Below are 8,550 nucleotides of genomic sequence, written 5' to 3'. Positions count from 1 at the left end.
CATTCTCCCGCCTTGCTTTTCTTTTCTCACTCTCAGTGCCTTGGGTTTACGCCATCCAAAAAAACATTGGTACTTAAAAAAAAAAAGTATGAGTAACACTGAGAAACGGAGGGCGTGGCATTTTTGTCAAGAGCTGAAGGTTGCCTCTGACGACGCTCTTAGGTTTCCCCCACCCGGTTCTCCGACCTCCTAGGCCACGTCTGCAAGTATCACAAGACCTCTCGATTTCCGGAAACGTTCGCTCTAGAGACCTCGTACACTCCGTAGTCCAGGCCTGGCGCCTCTGTCTTCCGGAAGGGGATCTACTCTATGGTAGGGGGAGCCCATCCTCTCTAGCTCTCCAGCTTCCAGGTGACCATCTATGGTTTGGAGCCTCACCGGAAGCTGGCGCGTGAGGTCGAGGCGGGAAGCCGGAAATTGCGCTCTCTTTGCTCGCCGTTTCAAATCTCCGCTGAGGCCCGGGACCTTTGACTGACGTCCTCTCCCCTCGGGCTCGGCGTGGAGCGACTCGCCCAGCGGCCGTAAGGTGTGGTTCTCGGGTTTCGCCGGCGCGGCGCGGGAGGCCGGGTGGGGGAGCGGGCGGCGGCGCGGGCAGGAGGAGCGGGCCCCGGGCCCGGGAGCGGGCTGCGTGGGTGGCGGCCTCGGGACAGTCGCGCCTGGCGGAGACAGGGCTGGTGGGAAAGCGTGAGACGAGGACCGCGGGAGATGAAAATGGAGGTGCAGTGACTTGATGGGGTTCAGCTGACAGTTACAAACCGAACGAAATAGTCGGGTTGGCGATGTTTAACTGGACGCAGAATTCGAGGGACACTGAGGCACTTCGGAGAAGAGGTGGGAGGGAGGGAGGCGCGGAGGAGGCCTAGGAGGCCTGTCAAGATTTTAAAGTAGTAATTGACGGGGCTGCAGGTCGTGTGCCTCAGGCATGTGGCGCTTGTTTGAAGTATACTCATTTTGGGGCCACATCCAGACCTCCCAAACTGTATCAGGAGATGGGGCCCGGGAATACGTATTTTAATCAGCACAGCCCTTCAGTGATTCCTGTAAACCCTAAAGTTTGAAAACCGCTCTTTTAAAGCGATGCCCGAAGAAAATACTCTTTCCCCCTCGTCTGTACTGGGCAGGATCACAACTTTTTATAGCCTTAAAATGATAGTGTGTGCCTGTCAAAAAAAAAAAAACCCCACAAAAACAAACCGCACCATACAGAAGTGTATGAAGTTAATCCATCATCCCTAACCGGTTTCCTCCTCAGGCTGGCTACTGTTAACTGCCTGCTGTTATATCCTTCCTGACTTTTCTGCACATATTCACATATTTAAACAACAGCGGGATCATTTTGTATGTATTGTTCTGCTCCTTAAGGTTTTCAAATAGTATCAGGGACAACTTTACATAAAATACACATGGAATACTTACTTTCTTTTAAAGATCGCGTATTATTGCCCCGGCCGGTGTGGCTAAGTGGTCGATCAACGACCCAATTCCTGTCCGGGCACATCCCCGGGTTTTCCGGCTCGATCCCCAGTAGGGGGCGTGCGGGAGAACCTGATGATTCTCTCTCATCATTGACGTTACTATCTCCCTCTCCCTTCCTCTCTCCGAAATCAGTAAAAATGTATTTTAAAAAAAGATTACAGGGTTGTACAACAGTTTCTTTAAACAATTGTCCATTGATGGATTTTTAGGTTGTTTCCTGGCATGTTGGTTTTGCAAACTGCAGGAGTATCCTCTTGCGCACACTTTATCTTTGTACATGTGTAACAGACCTAGTAAGAACTAAGAAGTTGGAATAGTTGGTGTTTTTTTCCCAAGAAAAAATGTATTTTTATTAACTTGTTAAAAAACAAAATTCAGCCAAATAAACTTGAAGATCTAATTGGTTTTAATTCATGAATTGGGCAACATCCCATCTAGCAACTAAAAGGGAGCTCGAGGGGTTGTACAAAATGGAAAATTTTTATAAGAAGGGTGGAGTAAGAGAAAGGAAGGGTTTGTTTTTAAATTAATTTTTTCATTTACAGCTGACATACAGGAAAGATTAGTTTTGAGCTATGACACCTTTTGGAGAAGAGAAGAAAAGGGAAGAGTTTTTATCACAAAGATTTCCTCTTATTTATTTATTTTTATTTATTTATTTAAAAAAAATATATCTTTATTGATTTCAGAGAGAGGAAAGGAGAGGGAGAGAGAGATAGAAACATCAATGATGAGAGAGTCATTGATCAAGCCCACAACCGGGGCATGTGCCCTGACTGGGAATTGAACCCCGGTGGTCTGGATCCTAGGTCCAAGCTCAACTGCTGAGCCACGCCTGGCTGGGCTCCTCTTTTTTTTTAAAATCCTCACCTGAGGGTATGCTTTTATTGATTTTAGAGAGAGAGGAAGTTGGGGGGAGAGAAAGAGAAACATCCATTGGTTGCCTCTCCTTAGGGGCCCTCACAGGATTGCAAAACCTAGGTATGTGCCCTGACTGGTATTCTAACCTGAAACCTTTTGGTGTAGGGGTCCACTCTCCAACTAGCTGAGCCACCTGGCCAGGGCCAGATTGCCTCTTTCTATATGGGGATGGAGAGTGTCCACATTGACTACCTTACCAGTATTCCATTAGAAAATTTGAGTGGTTTAACACGTATTTAGGTGGAAGAATCCAGACAATAGTGTTTAATAGAGGTCCCAAGGGCTTTAAAGAATTGAGAATGATTAGTTTTGCTAACTTCTGACAAGTTTTTACTTTAATTATTCTTAAAGTCACAGTTGTCTTCAGAGGTGGAGATTTTTTAAAAATGTATTGAATTCATTGGGATGACATTGGTTAAAGGTATAATTGGTTAAAGGTAAATTTTGAAGGTGAGATGTAGGAGTCTTTTGAACAAAGTGTAGGGTAAAAAGGGATTGTTCCTGTTCTCTCTGACTTCAGTTTAATAGGGGACACACATAAAAACATAAATATAATGTGATAAGTGTTTTAATAGATTTGCTCTTGACCAAGGAAGTGAATTTTGACTTAGGTAGAAGAATGAGTGAGAATTTTCGAGAACAGAAAACAGAGCATAGAGGAGGAGAAAGGGCCAGTGCTAAGGCCATGGCTTTCAAACTTCTTAAACCATGACCCCCCACTCAAAAATATATTTTATATTGTGACCCTATTGTACACATAGAAAGGGTAATGGTTAAGAGCTCTGGCTCTGCAGCCCATGATTTCAGGCAAGTTATCTTCCTCTTCTGCCTCAGTTCCTATTCTGAAAATGAGGACAATACTATACCTCTTAGGATCTCTGTAGGGGTTAAATAACTTAGTGTATATAAAAGTGCTTAAAAAAGTGCCTGACACAAAGGTGCTTAGCTGTTAAGTGTTGGCTATTTTCAGTAACAGAAACAGGTTCCACAGGACAAAACTAACTTTTGTTATTCACTTTAATCTTCTATGTGATTTCCTTAATGGAGTGGAGGAGTTAAGACCAGTGGGATGGGTACAACTTGTAGCTTGCAAATACTCAGTACTAAAAACCGAGAGGTGAGTGAGATAAGAGCTAGAAAACTTCAAGAAACTGAATTCATCGTTCATCATGGTGGATGCTGAGTGGTGGAAGCGAAGACTTGGAGAAGAGGGCCAAGATGAAATGAAGAATAAATTGGAGACATAATAAAAGCTTATGCACCCATCCCCTTGTGTTCCCCAGTGAGGTGAGGAAGTTTTTGAAAATGGGAGTGCACACTGCCTTAGCTCTACAGGCCCATGTGAGATAATCCTACACCCTTCAAATGCCCTGAAAATCCAAGGCGTTTTGGCCTGCCCTCTGTTATTTTGAGTTCTGCTGTATTGTGGAATGATGAGGGAGAATTCTTTTGAAAGCAAGTGAACAAAACTGCAAAAAGAACTTTCTTCCCTCATTCTTTTTTTTTTTTTTTTTTCCCTTTTGCAACTGGTTTATTTTATTTTGTTTTATTTTTTATTTTTATTTTTTATTTTATAATTTTTATTTTTGTTTAAAGTATTACAGATGTCCCTTATTCTCCCCAATGACCCGTTCCTCCCTGTACCCTTTGGGACAGTATGGATAGTCCTGGAGAATATTATGCTAAGTGAAATAAGCCAGGCAGCGAAAGAAAAATATCACATGATCTCGCTTATATGTGGAATTCCCTCGTTCATTTAAAAGCAGTCATATTTTGTCCTGACTGGTGGGTGTGGCTGGGTTGGTTGGAGCTTTGCCCGGGCACCAAAAAACCAGGGTGTTCGATCCCTGGTCTGGGCTGGTGCAGCCAATCAATGTTTCTCTCTCTCATTGACGTTTCTCTTTCTCCCTTCCTCTCTAAAATTAATTTTTTAAAGTAAAAAAAGGCTTATTCTTTTCATCTTTTTATACTCCTGGGGTTTATTATTATTATTTTTAAAAATAGGACAATGAATGCTTTTTAAAAAATATATCTTTATTAATTTCAGAGAGAGGAAAGGAGAGGGAGAGAGAGATAGAAATATCAATGATGAGAGAGTCATTGATCAAGCCCACAACCGGGCATGTGCCCTGACCGGGAATCGAACCCCAATCGCCTGGATCCTAGGTCCACGCTCAACCATTGAGCCACGCCCGGCCAGGCGTGGGGTTTATTATTAACTGGAAAGAGACACATCCCCAGAGAGCCAAAGCAGTACAGGTTAGTGGTATTGATTCTTTTAATGTAAAGAATATTTTCTAAGAGTACTAGTTTTTTTTCAAGATACAGTGGATAAACACAGAATTTTTGTGATTTCTTTCACATTTGGTGTGTACCATTCAATAAGGTAATTTATTTAAAACAATAAAAACCTATTGTTAAGCAAATCACAGATGTCTTATTTTACCTTTAAATATATCTGGTATGTGCCCTGACTGGGAATTGAACCCGCCACCTTTCGGTGTATGTGGGAAGACACTCCAGCCAACTGAGTATGGCCAGGGCAGCTTATTGCATTAAAAAGAATGAAGTAAAAGTGGACCAGGTTTGGATGAACAACAAGAGTCTGTCTTGAAGAAAAGGATTGTGGTTAATTCTGTGCACTTGAGGTCTAAAGGGAAAATATACTGCTAGTGGGGACTTAAGAGCTCTTCTGAGTTTGAAAATCTTGATTCTAGCAATTTATTAATTGTGTGGTATTGGGCAAATAATATCCTTATGCTTCTCCTGCCTTATGTATAAAATAAAGATGTTACCTACATTGTAGGATTATTTTAATATTAAATGGGTTAACATGTACCTAGTACAAACTCTCTGTCTTTGCCATTTGTTTCGATTATTTAATGCTATGTAATAAACCACCCACCAATATAGTGAATTAAAGCAACAGCTATTTTATTTATTTATTGTGATTCTGTGGGCTGAGTGGCGTGGTTTTTCCGGTGGTTTCATTTGTGGTCTGTCATTTAACTGTAGACAGGTGTCAGCTGGAGCTGAAATGACTGAAGATATGTGTTGCTTTTTGAGGGTATGTATGCCTGGAAGGCTGGGGCTCATATGGACAAATGAGTCTCTCCACATATTCTTTTTTTTTAAAAAAAAATTTGTGAAATGTATTGGGGTGATATCCACATGGTCCTTTGGGGTCTCCAGTAGAGTACCCAGATTTTAGGGGCTTCCAAAAGCATAAAAATGAAGCTGCCAGGCCTGGAATTGGGACATTATCTTTCTGTTATGACTAGAAAAAAAATTCTGAGATGTTCTGAATTAAAAATTACAGTTGCTGCCCTTGCCGGTTTGGTTCAGTGGTTAGAGCGTTGGCTCGCGGACTGAAGGGTCTCGGTTTGATTCCGGTCCAGGGCATGTGCCTAAGTTGCAGGCTCGATCCACAGCCCTGGTCAGGGAAGTCTATGGGAGGCAACCAGTTGATGTCTCTCTCACATCAATGTTTCTTCCTCTCTCTCTCCCCTTCACCCCTCCTTTCCACTCTCTCTAAGAAAAATCAATGGAAAAAATATCCTTGGGTGAGGATTAACCAAAAAATAAAATAAATAAAAAATAAAAATTACAGCTGCAGGAGAATGAGAGAGAACAGTTAGCAGCTGTGGACCATCTCTCACAATAGACTGCTCACATTCCTGTATATCTGTTGGAATTTAGGATTAATTTCTAGGTGCTATTTTTGCAATTATCCAAAGGAGAATAGCCAGACACCATAGAACCCCAGGAGCCTCTGCTTTTTATTTAGCATGTGAACGTGAACTTTCCAATCCGCTGCCCACAGCTAATCCATAGGAGCTGACACTTCTTTCTTGCCGACTCTGTGCCTATCCCAGAGCTGGCCCTGCTTCAGCTTCTCCCACCCTCCCTGTCTTTAGCTAAGGTAAATTCTTTCAGAATGATGTACATCTCTCTTCCCACCACTTGATGTATAAAAACATTCAGCGCCAGGATAGTAGACATGTCTTTTTACCTACCCATACTGCTGGTAGTTCGGGCTTCATGCTCCAGGACCTGGTCTTTCTTGCTGTCAGTGGCCTAATCCTGTTTTTTACAAAGACTTTCCCCCTTGGAAGTTAAAACTTTTTGTTTAATAGTTATATTCTATTGATTAACTATGTCACAGAGCCAGTTAGAAGATTTAGTTCATTGGGGACCATTTTTGGAAATCATCCACACTATTATTATTTTGATATATCTATTGATTTCAGTTAAAGGAAGGGAAAGGGAGAGATAGAAACATCAATGATGAGAGAGCCATTGATAGGCTGTGTTCCCACACGCTCCCCCACTGGAGATTGAGCCCGAAACCTGGGAATGTTCCCTGACTGGGAACTGAACCGCGATCTCCTGGATCCTAGGTCTATGCTCAACTGCCAAGGCACTACGACAGCAGGGCTACACTATTATTAATATTTGTACCCATCATGTTGCTGTACCATATATGTAATTGTTATTTTAGGTACTGGGGATATGTTAATGAACAAATAAATACAAACCCCTCCCTACTTGTAGCTTATATTTTACATGATAAATAATTAAAATGTGTAGTATGTTGGTTGGTAACAAGGACGGTGAAGAAAAAGCAGAGATAGGTAATACTGGGGGTTGGGAGTTGCAGTTTTAAAAGTGGGAACTGACATTTTTGAGCAAAGGCAAAAGGAGGTTAGGAGCTAGAGGGGCAAAGGTGGAATAGGAGAGGGACATGAGAACTATATAAATTAAGTCAAAGAATGTTAAGTCGGGCCAGCTATGTGCCGCATGACATGGAGATGGGAGCATACCACAAGGAGCCCCCAGAACAAAGAAAATTTCTGCAAAGATTAATACTTTTTTGTTTACCTGTACCATAAAAGGAAAACAGACCACAAAATATACCTTGTAAAGGTTCAAGTTAATCCCAGCGTTTTTTCCCCACTCTCTACTTCCCCATACCAGTAATTATCCATAGACACTACAAACAGGTAGGTGTAAGCTCAACTTCTAGAGACGATTGGGGTCCCTCTTCCTTCCCTTGTGAGGAGAGCCCACTACTCCGAAATGGCTTGTCTTGCTTATTCTTTTTGCTCAATAAACTTGCTTCAGTTTTAACCTCTTGTCTGACTCAGTCTTGAATTCTTTGAATTCTTTTCTTCATGAAGCCAAGAGCCTTCTTGGCTTGAGGCTCAAGTCTCCCCCGAGGGACTTACTCCTCCAGCATCAGAAGCAAGAAAACTTTTAAAAGGCTAATGCAGCCTGGCCGGGTGTGGCTCAGCGCTTGAGCATCGACCTAGGATCCTAGGCGATCGGGGTTCAATTCCTGGTCAGGGCACATGCCTAGGTTGTGGGCTAGATCAATGATTCTCTCATCATTGATGTTTCTGTCTCTCTCCCTCTCCTTTCCTCTCTCTGAAATCAATAAAGATATATTTAAAAAAAAAAAAAAGGCTAATGCAGTTAGGAGATGAGTGGTTTGTATTAGTGTAGTTTGTATTAGGGGGAAGTGCTTAGATTTTGAATACATTTTGAAGAGACAGTTTCAGAATTTATCTATGGACTGGGTGTGAAGTGTGAGAGAAAAGGGAAATTACGAATGGCTCTAAGGTCATTGACCTGAGCTACTGAAGGATGGAGTTGCCATTTACTGAAATGAGCAAGACCTCAGAGCTAGCAGGCTTGGGGAGATCAGAATTGGTTTTGAAGGGGACTAAAGTTTTGGCTACCTAAAGCTGCCTTTTGGGATATTGATTTTAAACTGGTTCTTAAGAAACAAGACTCAGAAAGAAACTTTGAACCCTCCCCCCTTTCCCGCCTGAGTTTCAGTTGGAAAAACTTGCCCCAGGAAAGAAATCTTAAACTATCCACTTTAGCCCAATCTGAATTGAGTGTGGTAGGTAGGAGGGTGTCAAGCTGGGGCTGGTTAACTAGACACCCCTTACAGCATCTCGTTGTTTCTTGGTTGCTTAGCAAAAATTTACATGCCATGTATGTTCTACTCTTCCTCAGTTATCTGTAAATGGCCCATTCTCACTTTAAAAAAAAAATTTTTTACTGATTTCAGAGAGAAGAAGGGAGAGGGAGAAAGAGAAACATCAATGATGAGGGAGAGTCATTGATCCGCTGCCTTCTGCATGC

The 8,550-nt window shown here is 42.2% G+C and overlaps 1 protein-coding gene across 8 annotated transcripts in view; it reads left to right on the top strand.

Annotated features, from left to right (window-relative positions):
- The first annotated feature begins 357 nt into the window (after positions 1–357).
- MDM4 (MDM4 regulator of p53) overlaps positions 358–8,550 on the top strand; it is a 54,118-nt gene continuing 45,925 nt past the window's right edge. For 7 of the 8 annotated variants that reach the window (XR_013997698.1, XR_013997700.1, XM_081121210.1 and 4 more), the window contains exon 1: positions 394–526. The gene's annotated coding sequence lies outside the window, so the exon portion shown is untranslated. Of the gene's footprint in view, positions 527–8,550 lie in introns of all 8 variants that reach the window. The other variant, XR_013997699.1, reaches the window with a different exon arrangement.

The sequence above is a fragment of the Miniopterus schreibersii genome, assembly GCF_964146895.1.
Source record: "Miniopterus schreibersii genome assembly, chromosome: 19".
NCBI lineage: Eukaryota > Metazoa > Chordata > Mammalia > Chiroptera > Miniopteridae > Miniopterus > Miniopterus schreibersii.
This window is presented reverse-complemented; position numbering and strand designations above follow the sequence as displayed.